Source organism: Leucopleurus acutus, assembly GCF_964270905.1.
Source record: "Leucopleurus acutus genome assembly, chromosome: 10".
Taxonomy (NCBI): Eukaryota; Metazoa; Chordata; class Mammalia; order Artiodactyla; family Delphinidae; genus Leucopleurus; species Leucopleurus acutus.
Window position 1 is genome coordinate 15,445,012 of NC_139153.1, and position 16,460 is coordinate 15,461,471.

A 16,460-nucleotide genomic window follows, 5' to 3' on the forward strand; every position below is an offset into this window, starting at 1 on the left:
TTTGTACTTCTCAGAGGAAGGGAAGATTCAATATGCACACACACATGCTCTTTACAGTCTTGTTACAACATTGCCTCATGACGCGTTTGCAGCCAACTACAACCTTTTCTTGCACAGACTGCTATCGCTGTTTGAGTCTATCTTCTCCTATTGGCTTTTTTTTCTTTTCTTTTGCTTTGATTTTTTTTCCTTCTTAATTCAAATATGTTGATCCTTACTATACTTCATTTTATTAGGATCAAATTATTATTTCAACATATTGGTGTGGAATTGGATCTCAACACTACTAGTCAAAGTGTTTTTTTTTATTATTTTGCTTTGAGCCACTCAGGATGTCAATGGTCTCAGCCAAAGCACTGGTAAAATTAGGATGAGATAGGAAAGAAAGCAGAGATTTTTAGCTAGGGACTCTGTTCTAAAATGATCAATTTCTATTTATTACATCAAATCTGAGTATATACTGTTGATATTTCTACGAGGGAAGTGATCTAAGGAAAAACACATTAAGGTAGAGTCAAATGTAATCTGTTAATCATCAACTAGTAATAATGACATTATGAACTTCATTCAATTTTATGTGCTACTTTGCCGACGTTTTCTAGACATATTTGTTGCCTCATCCTTGGAGGATTAAAAATAATAAACACACATTGTAAATTAACTATAGTTCAATTAAAAAAATAATACCCTACCTCACATTGTTCACGAAAGACGTCATATGTGGTTTCTTGTATGATACTCCTGATTCTCATGCCCTTATTCAGGGTACCACAGGGCACCAGTGGCAGCTGACCATCACTGGGTATCACATGAGTCATGCATTTCTAAACAGACTTCTCAGTAAAATTATTTCCTTTATTATTTTCACCAGGCATGCTGAAAATAGATGCTTTTGTAAGCTTTTCAATGAAGCAAAGAGAGAACTCCTGAAGGCTAAGATGGTTTTGACAGTGTGATTCATTTTTTCAAGCCATAGGCACTGAAAGAATAAAAAAACAAATAAACAAAACCTGTCAGTTTAGCTGTCGAATATAATTAGACTATAATGGCTGCTATGAGACCTCAGTTTATTTCCAGCACTGGAGCTGGAGCAGCACTTCGCTGTAATTGTGCCAGTGGTGGGTTTAACAGGCTGGGCATGGAAATCTGATTGATGGGACAGTCCTTTCTTTTTACACCCAAATAATATGCTAACAGTTCTCCTGACAAAGATGGCCCAGAAATTAAGGTTTGGTGTAGAGCAGTGTAAAAGGTATGCCCTTTACGATCAGGAGGCTAAAGTTCTCATCTTTTCTCTGCCACCACCTAGCTTGGTAACTTTAGGCTGGACATTTGAACATGATGTGTCTCCATTTTCACATCTATAGAATGAGGGGCTTGAACTGAATTATCTCCTTTCAGGACAGCTTTAAATTCTTTTATACCCTTCATTATCTGGGAGCCTTAAAATCAGTCAGGCATTAAATAGAGAATATTCAATTCACTGCAGTTTTATTTTACCTTTCATTGGACATTTTGTCTGTGATGGAAATCAATATTATTTTTGCTCTTGATATAGGAATATTAGAAGCTAGAGAGGGAAGTAAGGAAGAGGTGGCAAAAGTTGGTGAGAAAAAGAAAAAAGATTCAAAGATGCCTTTTTCCTTCATGAATCTAGAAATACCATGGGGCCCATGTAATTAACAGATCTCTAATTATTATGCACAATTGGGAGAGGAAAAAATTCTTGCTGTTGTATGTTACTGAATTAAAATATTTAAAGTCTATAAACCCAACAGCCGTCCCTTTTCTCCTTCCTTGCTGATATTATGCCTTGCTGGTGGACCTGATCCAAAGAGGTCTGTGAGAGCCAATTGCTCAGTTTCCAGGAGTTTTGCAAACCATTTTTTAAACATAGACATTGTTAAAAACCAAGTTACATAAACTCACAATTAATTACATTAAAAACAAGGGAATAAAAGGTCAAAACTCATCATTTCCAAGTATCTTAATATCTTGTACTATTATCTTTGCTCCTGTGTTTTTCTACATTTATTGCATCCGTATAGTGGAAATTATATATAGTGGTATGCTACTTACTACTGCACATCGCTTCTTGGTCCCATATGGAGGATGTCATGTTGGTAGCATGAACTTAGCTAAGCTGGGAGTATTTACACCAAGGAAATAGGCAAATGCTATAAATCAAGAATTAATAAGTTTTTTGATTATCTAGACCTAAGAGAGTGATGGAAAAATGTTAATAATGTAAATTAAATTTTAAAATGTCATGTCAATAGCAATTATACTGTGAAAACTGTAAAACATTGCGGAAATCTTGCTGGTATTCAAAGATTCAGCAAAGATGTCCTCACATCATTGATAAACAGGTGAACTTTTTTTTTAATACATCTTTATTAGAGTATAATTGCTTCACGATGCTGTGTTAGTTTGTTGTACAACAAAGTGAATCAGCCATATGCATACATATATCCCCATATCCCCTCCCTCTTGAGCCTCCCTCCCACCCTCCCTATCCCACCCCTCTAGGTCGTCGCAAAGCACCGAGCTGATCTCCCTGTGCTATGCAGCAGCTTCCCACTAGCTAACTATTTTACATTTGGTAGTGTATATATGTCGATGCTACTCTCACTTCGCCCCAGCTTCCTCCCACCCACCGTGCTCAAGTCCATTCTCTATGTCTGTGTCTTTATCCCTGCCCTGCCACTACGTTCTGACGTACATCATCTGTGTGGTTTCACTTTCGCATCATTCTTTAACTCAAATGAAATTAGCAATTAACATTCAAGGTGAACTACTCTCAGGAGCTGCAAACACAGTTTGGCTACAGATATAATGTTTCGAAAAAGTCAGTGGACACATTTTGTGTGTATCAATTAGGTATATGGAATTTACAGTAAAGAATACTGTATAGATTATTATCAATTATTTGTAAATAGTGTACTATACATCCTATATATCAATGAAATTTATGATACACTTATGTATGTATAAACATGTGCCCTCCCTTCAGAAAGCCATTTGTTAAACATTTACCAGCATTACCAGCCTTCAAAATTGAATGTAAAATCAACAGAAAGTTGTATTCCCAGTTCCCATTGCAACTAGGAATGGCCATTTATCCCAGTTCTGCCCAATTACAGTAAAGTGAACTTGTTTGAAGGCCTCTGAGAAGTATTTTATTAACGGGCAGAAAGGAAGAGTTGTATGAGAAGAAAGTCCCTGCCTCTTCTGTCCTGCCTTAAATATTTTTTTAGAAGTTATATGCTATGAGCTGCAGCAGCCATTTTGTGACTATGAGGGGAAGATTAAGAGAGTCATATAGAAGTTATCTGGAGCTCTGATATGAAAAAGTCACTAAAACCATCCTTGGAATTACCTCTCTCTATATTTCTTTTTGAGATTTATTAATTCCTATTAACTCATTTCTTGAGTGCATCTCAAGAAAGCTCCTCCTAAACATACATGATTCCGTACCTACGTTGCCACATTGATGTCTTGTGTGTGTGTATGTGTGTGCGCATGTGGGCTTCAAGCCACACCATTCTTTTTACTCGATTGTACTCTTTTCTTGGGCCATTGCAAAGGTCAGCCACTCTGGCTGTAACACTTCCAAACCCTCCTCATTTCACCATCAGTGTTAAACTGTACAAATCTTTTATCTCAAGATCACTTCCTTAGAGAAGCATTCCCAACCCCATGTCTCCCCTATCCTTATTTGTTATTATTTATTGTTCGGAAACAGTGTCTTTTCTCCTGTAGCATTTATCTCAGTTTTATATTTTACATTCATTTGTATAATTATTAATTAATGATATCTGACTTTATTATTTTTATTAATAATCTTTTATTCCTTTTATTAATAGTATGACTAACTGCATTTTTACTTAACTAATATCTTAACTTATTTATGACTCTCTCAGCCCTGAAATAAATTTTAAACTTAGAAACTTCCAGGAAACACCACATAATTTCTTATTATTCACTGGCTCCTCCTTCTCAACCCCCTTTGATGAATCCATATCAGCTCCTTAATCTCTTAACATCAGTGTGTCCCACTGCACAGTCATTATATCTCTCCATTTCTTGATACATCACTCAGTCCCTTTGGGATCTCATGCAATCTAATTTGTTTAAATAGTATCTATGATGACAACAGCCCAGACTTGTACTTGCAACTATAGCCTAATGGATATCTTCACTGGGAACTGAAAAGCAACATGTTCAAACAAAACTCCTGATCTGTTTCCACTCCCCTCTCTCCTCCAAAGCCTTCTCCATCCGTACTCTCTCCCATCTCAATTAAACGTACATCTATTTGTCCAGCTATTCAGGCCAAATCATTTTGAGTTAACCCTGATTTATCTCTTGCTCTCTTATTCCAGGTCCTATTGATAAGCCAATCCCATCAGCTGTATCTTCAAACTATGTAGAATGCACCCACGTCTCCCCAGCTCCATCACTGCTGTTCTGGTCCAGTCCTTTATCACATCTCACTTGGATTATTGCAGTTGTCTTCTAACTGGTTTCCCTTCTTCCTCTTTACTCCATTTCAGGTTCTTCTCTATATAACAGAATTTGGCTTTTACTCTGATTGAGAAAGGGAGGCTTCGGGGTATTAAGACAAAGCCTTTACAATGGCTTCTAAGAACCCAAAAACTCTGGTTCCCTATCACTCTCTGGTCTCATCTGCTACCGGTATCTCTCTTGCTCAATTTGCCATTGAACCACCAGGCATCCTCCAAACTGAGGCCTGTGCACTGGCTACTTCTTCTGCCAGAAATCTATCAGCGAGCTACGTGGCTCACTCCCTCACTGCCTTCAAGTTGTTCCTCAAGTATAACCATCTCAGGAAAGCCTTTATTGGTCACGTTTCAAAAAATTGAATACCTCCAGGTCCTGACACTCCCTTCTCTGCTTTATTTCCTTTCTAGCACATTTTGTCTTTTTATATAACGTACAGGTTATTTATTTTTTCTTATGATTCTCCATAACAAGAATGTAAGTTCCATACAAATAGGGATCTTTGCGTGTTTTTTACAACTTAGAGCTTAAAACAACTTTGTACCCAGTAGCTGTCCAATAAATACTAGTTTATTTAAAAAAAAAAGCCAGAACTATGTTGTAGTTGTTGTTGTTATTGACACAGAGACACAAAGTGAGCAAATGTTGTTGGAAAAATGATGCCAATAGACTTGCTGTATGCAGGGTTGCCACAAAGCTTCAATTTGTAAAACATGCAGCATCTGTGAAGTGCAATAAGATGGGGTATAACTTTGCTGTGTGTTGGCCTGTACTGATGAGCCTTTTCATTTTGTAATTTTCACGTATCTAGTTGTGGCCTTTTCTTTTTGCTTAGAGAAATTCCTTTAACATTTCTTTTAAAGCTGGTTTGGTAGTTCTGAATTCTTTTAGCTTTTGCTTGTCTGTAAAACTTTGATCTCTCCACCAAATATGAACAAAGCCTTGCTGGGTAGAGTATTCTTGGTTGTAGGTTTTTCCCTTTCATCACTTTAAACATATTGTGCCACTTCCTCTGGCCTGAAGAATTTCTCCTGAAAAGCCAGAGGTGACCTTGTGGGAGTTTCTTTGTATGTTATTTGTTGCCTTTCCCTTGCTGCTTTTAATATTCTCTCCTTATCTATGATTTTTTCCATTTTAATTACAGTGTGTCTTGGTGTGTTCCTCTTTGGCTGTATCCTATATGGGACTCTCTGGGATAGCTGGACTTGGATGACTGTTTCCTTTCTCAGGTTAGGGAAGTTTTTAACTATTAAATCTTCAAATATATTCTCAGCCCCTTTCTCTCTCTCTTCTCCTTCTGGGACCCTTATAATGCAAATATTAGTGTGCTTGATGTTGTCCCAGAGGTCTCTTAAACTGTCCTGTTTTCTTTTCATTCTTTTATCTTTTTTTTTTCTGTTCACCATCAGTGATTTCCACTACTCTGTCTTCCATTCCTCTGTACCATTTAGTCTACTGTTGATTCCCTCTAGTATTTTTCATTTCATTTAGTATATTCTTCATCTCCGGTTGTTCTTTATACTTTCTCTTTGTTAAAACCTTCTAACTTCTTGCTCTATGCATCTCATTTTGCCTAAGTTGCTGTTTTTATTTTTATGTATGTGGTAGGTTGGTTACGTTTCCCAAAGCTGGAGAAGTGACCTTCTGTAGGAGACATCCTATGCGTCCCAGCAGTGCACTCCCCTCTCGTCACGTCACCCGAGCCCTATGCTCTAGGGGTTCCCCCATGAGGGCTTTGCGAGTCCTCTTTCCGTGGAAGGCTGACTATGTGGGTGTCTGGTAGGCTTCGTCCAGTTGGTTGCCAGGCCCTGCCTTGTGCAGAGGCTGCCACCTGCTGGTTGGTGGGACTGGGTCATGAAACCACTGACTTGGGGAACCACAGGCCCCGACCAACCCATCCAGGCTAGTTCTGGCTCATTGGTGGGTAGACTCAGGGTCCAGAAAAGTCTGGGGCTGTTGCCCGCCCACCTGTGGGTGAAGCCAGGTCTTAGGGTTAGTGTCAGACTACTAGCAGGCAAAGCTGGGTCCTGGAGTCTGGTTGCAGGGCCCCGGGATCCCAGAGCTGGTGTCAAGTTTCTGGGTGGGCGGGGCAGGGGGGTTGCGCAGGGTCCAGTGTGTCCCGAAGCTTGTGTTGGCCTGCTCGTGGGCAGGGCCCCAGTCCAGCTGATCTCAGGACAGTATCTGGCCTGCTGTGAGCCCGAGTCAGGACTGTGGTTTTCCTGAACGTGATGTCTGCCCCCTGGTGGTTGAGGCTGATCCAGAGGCTAGAGTAGGCTCCCTGGAAGGCAGTGACAGGGCCTAGGGGATTCTGGGACTGTTGCCTGCCCATTGGTGGGTAGAGCTGGGTCCTGGGCCCTCTGGTGGGCAGGGCTGTGTCTAGAGGAGGCTGTGTGCACAGGAGGACTTAAGGCAGCCTGTCTGCTGATGGGTGGGGCTGTGTCCCCATCCATTTAGTTGCTTGGCGTGAGGTGTCCCAGCACTGGCACCTGCAGGCTGTTGGGTGGGGCCAGGTCTCGGTGCTAAGGAGGTAGGGGGAGGAATCCATAGCACCTGCACCAAGTAAAAGGAAATTCCAAGAACGTCTGCTGCCAGGGTCCACATCTGCAAGAGGAGCCCTGGCACCGACCCCTGTTCCTTCAGGAAACTCTAAGACCAGCAGGTAGGTCTAGCCAAGCCTCCTATCAAATTACTCCTTTTGCCCTGGGCTCCGGAGAGTGTGAAATTTTGTGTGTGCCCTTTAAGAGTGAAGTCTATTTCTCCCATCCTTTGGGACTCACAAAATTAAGTCCAGCTGTCCTTCAGAGCTGAATGCTCTGGGGGCTTGTCTTCTGGTTCAGGACCCCCAGGCGGGGGAGTCCGGCATGTGGCTCAGACCTCTCACTCCTCTAGGAGAATGTCTACAATGTAATTACTCTCAGTTTGTGGGTTGCCTACTCGGGGATATGGGACTTGACTATATCACGAGTCCGCCCATCCTACATGTCTCATTGTGGTTTCTTATTTATATCTTTAGTTGTAGAAGATCTCTTCTGTTAGGTTCCGGTCTTTTCCATCAGTGGTTATTCTGCAAACAGTTGTGATTTGGGTGTGCCTGTGAAAGGAGGTGAACACACTGTCTTTCTACTTGCCATGTTTTTTACATCCAAAACTATGTTTTACTCCACAATTATCTATCCCCAGTGATGAACTTAGCATACGACCCATAATAGACTCTTTTTTTCTTTAACATCTTTATTGGATATAATTGCTTTACAATGTTGTGTTAGTTTCTGCTGCACAACAAAGTGAATCAGCTATACGTATACCCATATCCCCTCCCTCTCTCATCTACCTCCCCCGCTCCCCTCACACCCCTCTAGGTGATCACAAAACACTGAGCTGATCTCCCCTTGTGATACAGCTGCTTCCCACTAGCTATCTATTTTACATTTGGTAGTGTATATATGTCAATGCTACTCTCTCACTTCGTCCCAGCTTACCCTTCCCCCTCCCCGTGTCCTCAGGTCCATTCTCTAGTTCTGCATCGTTATTCCTGTCCTGCCCCTAGATTCATAAGAACATTTTTTCTATTTTTTTTTTAGATTCCATATATACGTGTTAGCATATGGTATTTGTTCTCTTTCTGACTTACTTCACTCTGTATGACAGACTCTAGGTCCATCTACTTCACTACAAATAACTCAATTTTGTTTGCTTTTATGGCTGAATAATATTCCATTGTATATATGTGCCATATCTTCTTTATGCATTCATCTGTCGATGGACACTTAGGGTGTTCCCATGTCCTGACTATTATAAATAGAGCTGCAATGAACATTGTGATACATGACTCTTTTTGCATTATGGTTTTCCCAGGGTATATGCCCAGTAGTGGGAATGCTGGGTCGTATAGTAGTTCTATTTTTAGTTTTTTAAGTAACCTCCATACTGTTCTCCATAGTGGCTGTATCAGTTTACATTCCCACCAACAGTGCAAGAGTGTTCCCTTTTCTCCACACCCTCTCAAGCATTTATTGTTTGTACATTTTTTGATGATGGCCATTCCAACTGGTGTGAAGTGATACCTCATTGTGGTTTTGATTTTCATTTCTCTAATGATTAGCAATGTTGAGCATCCTTTCGTGTGTTTGTTGGCAATCTGTGTATCTTTGTTGAAGAAATGTCTATTTAGATCTTCTGCCCATTTTTGGATTGGGTTGTTTGTTTTTCTGATATTCAGCTGCATGAGCTGCTTGTATATTTTGGAGATAAATCCTTGGTCAGTTACTTCATTTGCAAATATTTTCTCCCATTCTGCAGGTTGTCTTTTCGTCTTCTTTCTTTAATCCATTTTGAGGTCTTTAATCCATTTTGAGGATATTTTTGTGTACAGTGCTAGGGAGTGTTTTAATTTCATTATTTTACATATAGCTGCCCAGTTTTCCCAGCACCACTTATTGAAGAGGGTATCTTTTCTCCATTGTATATTCTTGCCTCCTTTGTTAAAGATAAGGTGACCATATGTGCATGGGTCTATCTCTGGGCTTTTTGTACTGTTCCATTGATCTATATTTCTGTTTTTGTGCCAGTGCCAGACTGTCTTGATTACTGTAGGTTTGTAGTATAGTCTGAAGTCAGGGAGCCTGTTTCCTCCAGCTCCATTTTTCTTTCTCAAGATTGCTTTGGCAGAAGATATACAGATTGCCAACAAACTCATGAGAGAATGCTCAACATCATTAATCATTAGAGAAGTGCAAATCAAAACTACAATGAGATATCATCTCACACCAGTCAGAATGGCTATCATCAAAAAATCTACAAACAATAAATGCTGCAGAGGGTGTGGAGAAAAAGGAACCTTCTTGCACTGTTGGTGGGAATGTAAACTGATACAGCCACTATGGAGAACAGTATGGAGGGTCCTTAAAAAACTAAAATTAGAACTACCATACGACCCAGAAATCCCACTCCTGGGCATATACCCTGAGACAACCATAATTCAAAAAGAGTCATGTAACACAATGTTCATTGCAGCTCTATTTACAATAGTCAAGACATGGAAACAACCTAAGTGTCCATCAACAGATGAATGGATAAAGAAGATGTGGCACATATATATTATGGAATATTATTCAGCCATTAGAACAAAGGAAATTGAGTTATATGTAGTCAAGTAGATAGACCTAGAGTCTGTCATACAGAGTGAAGTAAGTCAGAAAGAGAAAAACAAATACCATATGCTAACACGTATATATGGAATCTAAAAAAAAAAAAATAGAAAAAATGTTCTTATGAATCTAGGGGCAGGACAGGAATAACGATGCAGAACTAGAGAATGGACCTGAGGACACAGGGAGAGGAAGGGTAAGCTGGGACAAAGTGAGAGAGTAGCATTGACATATATACACTACCAAATGTAAAACAGATAGCTAGTGGGAAGCAGCTGCACAGCACAGGGAGATCAGCTCGGTGCTTTGTGACCCACTAGAGGAGTGAGATAGGGAGTGTGTGAGGGAGGGAGACGCAAGAGGGAAGAGATATCGCATATATGTATATGTATAGCTGATTCACTTTGTTATAATGCAGAAACTAACACACCATTGTAATCCAATTATACTCCAATAAAGATGGTAAAAAAATAAATGAAAATTTTAAAAAAGTAAATAAATAAATAAATTAATTAATTAAAAAGAGAAACAGTTTGCTTTGGCTATTGGGGGTCTTTTGTGTTTCCATACAAATTGTGAAACTTTCTGTTCTAGTTCTGTGAAAAATGCCTGTGGTACTTTGATAGGGATTGCATGGAATCTGTAGATTGCTTTGGGTGGTAGAGTCATTATCACAATGTTGATTCTTCCAATTCAAGAACATGATATATCTCTCCATCTGTTTGTATCATCTTTAATTTCTTTCATCAGTGTCTTATAGTTTTCTGAATATAGGTCTTTTGTCTCCTTAGGTAGGTTTATTCCTAGGTATTTTATTCTTTTTGTTGCAATGGTAAATGGGAGTGTTTTCTTAACTTCACCTCCAGATGTTTCATCTTTAGTGTGTAGGAATGCAAGAGATTTCTGTGCATTAGTTTTGTATCCTGCTACTTTACCAAATTTATTGATTAGCTCTAGTAGTTTTCTGGTAGCATATTTAGGATTCTCTATGTATAGTATCATGTCATCTGCAAACAGTGACAGTTTTACTTCTTCTTTTCCAATTTGGATTCCTTTTATTTTTTTTCTTCTCTGATTGCCATGGGTAAAACTTCCAAAACTGTGTTGAATAATAGTGGTAAGATTGGACATCCTTGTCTTGTTCCTGATCTTATAGAAAATGGTTTCAGTGTTTCACCATTAAGAATGATGTTGGCTGTGGGTTTGTCATATATGGCCTTTATTATGTTGAAGTAAGTTCCCTCTATGCCTGCTTTCTGGAGATTTTTTTTATCATAAATGGGTGTTGAATTTTGTCAAAAGCTTTTTCTGCATCTATGGAGATGATCGTATGGTTTTTCTCCTTCAGTTTGTTAATATGGTGTATCACATTGATTTGCTTTTATTGAAGAATCCTTGCATTCCTGGGATAAACCCCACTTGATCATGGTGTAGGATCCTTTTAATGTGCTGTTGAATTCTGTTTGCTCGTATTTTGTTGAGGATTTTTACATCTATGTCCATTCATGATATTGGCCTGTACTTTTCTTTTTTTGTGACATGTTTGTCTGGTTTTGGTATCAGAGTGATGGTGGCCTCACAGAATGAGTTTGGGAGTGTTCCTCTCTCTGGTATATTTTGGAAGAGTTTGTGAAGGATAGGTGTTAGCTCTTCTCTGAATGTTTGATAGAACTTGCCTGTGAAGCCACCTTGTCCTGGGCTTTTGTTTGTTGGAAGATTTTTAATCACAGTTTCTCAGTGCTTGTGATTGGTCTCTTTATATTTTCTATTTCTTCCTGGTTCAGTCTCAGAGGTTGTGCTTTTCTAAGAATTTGTCCATTTCTTCCAGGTTGTCTATTTTATTGGCATAGAGTTACTTGTAGTAATCCCTCATGATTCTTTTATTTCTGTAGTGTCAGTTGTGACTTCTCCTTTTTCATTTCTAATTCTGTTGATTTGAGTATTCTCCCTTTTTTTCTTGATGAGTCTGGCTAGTGTTTTATCAATTTTGCTATCTTCTGAAAGAACCAACTTTTTGTTTTATTGATCTTTGCTATTGTTTGCTTCATTTCTTTTTCATTTATTTCTGATTTGATCTTTATGATTTCTTTCCTTCTGCTAACTTTGGTGTTCTTTTGTTCTTCTTTCTCTAGTTGCTTTAGGTGTAAGGTTAGGTAGTTTATTTGAGATATTTCTTGTTTCTGGAGGTAACAGTCCTCTGGAGGAGGATTGTATTGCTATAAACTTCCCTCTTAGAACTGCTTTTGCTGCATCCCATAGATTTTGAGTCGTTGTGTTTTTATTGTCATTTGTTTCTAGGTATTTTTTTCTTTCCTCCTTGATTTCTTCAGTGATCTCTTGGTTATTTAGTAGTGTACTGTTTAGCCTCCACGTGTTTTTATGTTTTACAGTTTTTTTCCTGTAACTGATATCTAGTCTCATAGCATTGTGGTCAGAAAAGATACTTGATACGATTTCAATTTTCTTAAATTTACCAAGGCTTGATTTGTGACCCAAGATATGACCTATCCTGGAGAATATTCCTTGAGCACTTGAGAAGAAAATGTATTCTGTTGTTTTTGGATGGAATGGCCTGTAAATATCAATTAAGTCCATCTTGTTTAATGTATAATTAAAGCTTGTGTTTCCTTATTTATTTTCATTTTGGATGATCTGTCCATTGGTGAAAGTGGGGTGTTAAAGTCCCCTACTATGATTGTGTTACTGTTGATTTCCCCTTTTATGGTTTTAGCATTTGCCTTATGTATTGAGGTGCTCCTATGTTGGGTGCAAGAATATTTACAATTGTTGTTATCTTCTTCTTGGATTGATCCCTTGGTCATTATGTATATTGTCCTTCTTTGTCTCTTGTAATAGTCTTTATTTTAAAGTCTATGTTGTCTGATATGAGAATTGCTACTCCAGCTTTCGTTTGATTTCCATTTGCATGGAATATATTTTTCCATCCCCTCACTTTCAGTTTGTATGTGTCCCTTGGTCTGAAGTGGGTCTCCAGTGGAGAGCATATATATGTGTCTTGTTTTTGTATCCATTCAGCCATTCTATGTCTTTTGGTTGGATCATTTAATCCATTTACATTTAAGGTAATTATCAATATGTATGTTCCTATTACCATTTTCTTAAAGGTTTTGTATTTGTTTTTGTGGGTCTTTTTCTACTCTTGGGTTTCCTGCTTACAGAAGGTTCTTTAGCATTTGTTGTAAAACTGGTTTGGTGGTGCTGAATTCTCTTAGCTTTTACTTGTCTGTAAAGCATTTAATTTCTCCGTCAAATGTGAATGAGCTCCTTGCTGGTAGAGTAGTCTTGGTTGTAAGTTCTTCCCTTTCATCACTTTAAATATATCGTGCCACTCCCTCTGGCTTGTAGAGTTTCTGCTGAGAAATCAGCTGATAACCTTATGGGAGTTCCTTTGTATGTTATTTGTTATTTTTCCCTTAAAGAAATGAGTTTAAGTCATTTCTGCCTTGAGTCACGTGTACTGTATCCAGATGGTGTGAACACCACAGTGCTCTCTCAGGGCTGCCTCCTTGAAGTAGCTCCCACTGTGGAAACTCCCATAATTGACTCTTAATAAATATTTTTTTTAATGAATGAAAGAACGGGCTACTCTTTAGAGATTGCCTGATAGACCTTTGATGGCTGATTAATTATTTATGTTGTGTGACTGTTGGACTGCTCAAGGTGATTCTGATGCAGGGTACTTGAAGATGGTACTTGCTGAAACAGTGAGATAAGGATAGGGAAGAAAGATAGAAAGAGGGGAAAATCCCTTTTGTGACTTTGGTCATTTCACTTTATCCTAGGGTTTCTGCTTGAGTTTCGATAGAAACACATGATGCCAATAAACATCAGCAACATGTGTTTTGCATCTTGGCTGTTATTGCTTAGTAATGAATGTGAGACACCTCCCACAAATCCACAGGGTGTCTTTGCCAGAAAAGAACAGACGACCACCTGCAGCTTTTCATCTACCATCATCCGCTTCCACGCCTGTTTAATACAGCATCAGTTCTCACGTCAGATCAAGAATGAATCTGTGTTCGACTTCATGTGCCTGTATTTAAGGGACACATTTTTATATTTGAGGGTGAAGTTTTAATTTTCTTAAACTTACCAAATTAATGGTTGGCTATCATAAAATATCTATACTTTTCTTACTGAATTATAATCTTTTCTTCCTCACATCGTTCCTCATTTCCTTTTCTTCCTTTTCTTCTCTCCTGTCACCCCGGCCCCCTCCTCAACTCTCTTTTTGCTTCCCTTCTTTCTTTCCTTCCTCTCTTGTCCTCTAGTGAAACTGTGGACATGTGAGTGTATGGATGACAGCAGGCACCAGCATCTTCCATGTTATACCCAGGGTTCTGAGCACAGCATGCCTTTGGCCCAGGCAGGTGGAGGAGCTGAGAGAAGCAGGCTAGCCATCTGGAGATGAACATATGGGTGGTGTGGCATACATTCTCACACTTGGCGGCTGGGAAGATTGGAAATAGAAAGTGGAGGTTTGACTCCTCTTAATCAAATAAACAACAACAAAAAAGGAATTTGAAAGGGGTACCAATGTGGAAGGATCCTAATTTTAAAAGGAAGCATGGGTTTCCTAAATTTTCAATTAAGGCAGAATTTTTAAGCTTTAGAGATATTTCCACTTTTATATAACTAATGAATGACTTTCTTCTTTTTAATCTTATCATCATTATTTTAATAGCTACTATATTAGCAGCATAATCAAATACTAGTTGTTTAGTACAGTAGTTCCATAAATTGTAAGATTAAAAGAATCACTTAGGGAATTTTTATTCCTTCCTGCTGATAGCCAGATTCCAACTCAGACAAACTGAAACAGAATCTTCGAGAGTGAGTACAGAAGAGGTACAAAATAGGGTGAAAAATGGAGTAGTTTTTTTTTTTTTTTTTTTTTTTTTTGTGGTACGCAGGCCTTTCACTGCTGTGGCCTCTCCTGCCACGGAGCACAGGTTCCGGATACGCAGGCCCAGCCGCTCCGCAGCACGTGGGATCCTCCCGGACCAGGGCACAAACCCGCGCCCCGCGCATCGGCAGGCGGACTCCCAACCACTGCACCACCAGGGAAACCCTGGAGTAGGTTTTTTTTTTTTTAAAAAAAACCCTCCCTAGATTTTTTCTAACCATTAACCAAATTTGGTATATTTATAAAAAATTCTGGGGCTTCCCTGGTGGCGCAGTGGTTGAGAGTCCCCCTGCCAATGCAGGGGACGCGGGTTCGTGCCCTGGTCCAGGAGGATCCGACGTGCCGCTGAGCGGCTGGGCCCGTGGGCCATGGCCGCTGGGCCTGCGCGTCCGGAGCCTGTGCTCTGCAACGGGAGAGGCCACAGCAGTGAGAGGCCCGCGAACCGCAAAAAAAAAAAAAAAAAAATTCTGGCCTTGGACTCAGCAGTGCTATGTTTTAGTTCTAACTTTGATCTTTGCCAGAGATTTAGGCAAATAACTTTGGTTTCTTGGGACTCCATTTCCTCACCTCAAAAACAAAAAGATCAAAATAAAAGACCTCTATATTCAGATATTCTGTGATGAGATTTATAATTCTATTTTTACTATAGTTGAAATCGAGTCAAATGGATAAAATAGAAGTGCTGTATTATACGCTAAAACATATTGAGAATTATGTCAAATAATGTAATAAGTTGCCTGGTAAAACAGATTAGAGTAGTGGTCTTATAATTATTAGCAATGTTTCCATGATGGCTATTTTATTAGCTAATCTACTCTCTACAAAATTGAATGAACAGGGGAGTTAAGTGATATGTATAGAGAAAAATAATTTTTTTTTACTTAGAGTATTGGGTTTATTTCTGGTCACATCGTTTTCAGAGTTTTTTGTATTTACCTAGAGAATGAAATCCCTGTTCAAGGAGAAGTGATTAGGGTTTTCTGGGGTCAGAAAACATTTAACATAAAGGTTGATTGAATAAATGAAGGTCATTATTCTTGAAATGAGGACCTCCAAGTCAGATTCTTTTCCTCAAATATACAAAGAAACATTAGGTAGAAATTCAGTTACAATTCTTTTATGTAGACTAAAGGAAGTCTACTCATTTCTTCTGTAAATATTTACTGAGTAGATGTTATATGTCAGAGCATAATTTAGATGCCATAGATCAGATATTGAGCATAAAGAAATATAGCACCCACCTTTATAGAAATTTTTGGCCAGAACCTAATAAATCCTAGAAATAAATGTATGATAAGTTCTTTGTAGGAGAGAAATTAATCTAGTTAGAGAGGTCAGAAATTGTTTCCTGGGGAAGAAACCATTGAACTGGAATCTGGAATATGAATCAATAAGAAGGAATTAACTTAGCAAAATAATCATTTAGTGCATGTGTATATGTGTGTGTTCTTGAAAGTATGGCTGAATGGAAGAGTGTTGTTTAGGTAGAAGGAACAGCATATGCTAAGGTCTTATAATAGGAAGGACATGGTCTAATTGAGAAACCAAACAGGTGGGAGAGTGTGGGGTGAGTTGAGCCTGTATAAAGAAGCTAAAACATTTAGGATTTCATAGGTCATATGAAATGTGATCAGAATCCACTGAAGTGTTTCATGGGGTGAAGCATGTGACATCATTACATATTTATTTAGATAAGTTCAGCATGAGAACAATTGAAAGAGTTGGAAAAGTGTTGTGGATTAATCAGTTAGAGAGCTTCCACCTCCAGACAAGAAATAGTGAACACTTAGTCTTAAGAAGTGGTAATGGCCACGGAGATGAAGTGAAGTGAGTATATATATATAGGAATTTAAGAATAAAGA